This window comes from Arachis ipaensis, chromosome B6, assembly GCF_059453495.1.
Source record: "Arachis ipaensis isolate K30076 ecotype BB chromosome B6, ASM5945349v1, whole genome shotgun sequence".
In the NCBI taxonomy this organism is placed as follows: Eukaryota; Viridiplantae; Streptophyta; class Magnoliopsida; order Fabales; family Fabaceae; genus Arachis; species Arachis ipaensis.
This window is the reverse complement of record NC_142441.1, coordinates 88,144,014-88,146,508: the sequence shown is the minus strand read 5'-3', so window position 1 is coordinate 88,146,508 and position 2,495 is coordinate 88,144,014. Positions and strand designations below refer to the sequence as shown.

At 36.7% G+C, this 2,495-nt stretch overlaps 1 pseudogene; it reads left to right on the top strand.

Annotated features, from left to right (window-relative positions):
* The first annotated feature begins 408 nt into the window (after window positions 1-408).
* LOC148561669 (uncharacterized) lies at window positions 409-1,716 on the top strand (annotated as a pseudogene).
* The last annotated feature ends 779 nt before the right edge of the window (window positions 1,717-2,495 follow it).

The following is a 2,495-nucleotide window of genomic DNA, read 5'->3' as shown; positions in this document are numbered from 1 at the left end:
TGAATGTGATCGTGGTTATTTATGTCCTAACCTCGTATAACTTATTATTCTTTTTATAACTTACTTGTTTTGTAATAGAACCTCTATCATTAGAGGTCATGTGATCGTGGTTCTCTATGTCCTAACCTTGTATAATTTGTTATTCATGTTATGTATACTACTTTAAGCTTTCTCGAGGCGGTCACTTCAAGGCTTTCTTTAAAAATTGCTAAAACTCAATTTTCTTTGATATTTTTTGTTAGTTATTTTTAAAGTATTTTGGAGGTTGGGAAAACATTGTCTCTTATTAGTTACATAGGAAGCTAGATTTGCAGTTAGTGAGACTAACGTTAATTAAGGACTTTAGAATAGGAACTTAGCTATCTATTTGAAATACATAGGTTTTCGAAGGATGTCTCCAAAGATTGGATGGATACGCCCCGTCATTTGAAAGAATATCAACTTGGTGTAGAAAGGTTTTTACATTTTGCTTTTAGATCAGCGGGAATTCCTTAAGGGGAAGAAATTCAATGCCCATGTAAAAAGTGTTGTAATAGACTTTGGTTAAAGAGAGATGACGTGTATAACCATTTAATATTCCACGGATTTGTAGAAGGTTATGGCGGTGGTTTAATCATGGGGAATCACTTGTTGCTATGGATGTTGACAGTGACACAGATGGTGAATATAACTGTAATGATAACATTGATGAGCTGTTACGTGATAAATTCAGAGATACTACACAATTTGATGGACAAAATACAGGGCCCAACGAAAGTGCAAAGGAATTTTATAAATTGGTGGACGAGGCAAGCCAAGAACTATACCCCGGGTGTAAAGGATTCACAAGATTATCTTTTACTATTCGTCTTTACCTGTTAAAATGCATGCATGGTTAGAGTAACGCGTCTTTCACTTCTCTCGGAATTATTAAAAGAAGGAATGCCACATTTGAATATCCCTACTTCATTTGATAAAATCAAGAATATGATAAAGAATCTGGATCTTGACTACTAAAAGATCGATGTATGTCCTAATGACTGCATGTTGTATCGAAACGGGCATGAGAATGATGTATCATGCCATGTCTGTGGATCATCCCGTTATGTTGAGCATCCTGTTGTGGAAGAGGATGATGTAACCTCATCAAGAAAGTCTCGTAAAGTTGCTGCGAAAACTCTAAGGCATTTCCCTTTAATTTCCAAACTTCAAAGACTTTTCATGCGCACAAGGACGGTTGAAGCTATATCTTGGCATCATAATGAGCATGTTAAAGATAGCTCATTAAGGCATCCTGCTGATGGTGAATCATGGAAAGCATTTGACAGTCGACATGAAGATTTTGTGAAGGATCCTCGTAATGTAGGACTAGGCTTAGCAAGCGACAGGTTCAATCCGTTTTGAACTTTGAGCAGTACACATAGTACATGGTCTGTTGTTCTAATGGTGTACAATCTACCCCCTTGGATGAGCATGAAGCCTGATTATTTTATGCTCTCTTTACTCAATCCTGGACCACAATCACCAGGAAATGACATGGATGTCTTTCTTCAACCGCTTATTGAAGGATTAAAAGAATTGTGGGAGTCAGGTGAAGAAATATATGACTCTTCAAAAAACAAAACATTCAACATGAGAGCATGTCTTTTATGGATAATTAATGACTTCCCTGCGAGTCAAGTTAATGATAACAATCCACGCAAAACAAAGTGGGAGAAAGCCAAAGACCATAGTTAATAATTCTCAGAATGGTTTAAAGTTCGTGCCATGAAAAAAGATGTGCCTGGTTTGGCAAAAGGGTTGGCTAGAGGTCCAAATAGAGTTGCGAAAAGATTTTCAGGTTTTGTTATCAATGGGTATAGGTTCCATACAAGGCACCGTGATGCGAGACGTAAAACCCAAAATAGTGGTGTCACATTAGAAGCATTGACTCCTAGTTTTGCTAGTGTGAAAGATAAGAACCCAATTGAAGCAAAATTAACCTACTATGGTAGAATAGTTGATATGTTTGAGTTAGATTATTATGGCCAATTTAAAGTAGTCCTATTTAAGGATGAGTGGTATACAGTTGCAAAAGACCACTTTGGTCTCTCATATGTGTATTTTAGTAAAAAATGCTACCAAGAAGAACCATTTGTGTTAGCATCTCAAGTAAACCAATGCTTTTATGTACAAGACCCATATGTGAGTGACAAACACTATGTTATGAAAATAATTCCGAGAGATTTATTTAGAATAAGTGACGACCTTGAGTCTGATTCCCCCACAATATATGCAAGGGAGCCATGTGAGCCTGAAATGATTCCAAGTCTTCCAAATGATAATGGCGAAGTTGATCTAGTGAAGAATGATCTATGAGCTACCATCATAGATATGGCTCCAAACATGTTTGCCAAGCAACGTTGTGAGGAAGACGAGGAAAGTGAATATGATGAGTACATGGAGGTTGTTGATTCCGATTCATGTTGACATGTGTTTATCTTTGCATTTTTTTGGTAGTATTCTAAATGAATTAC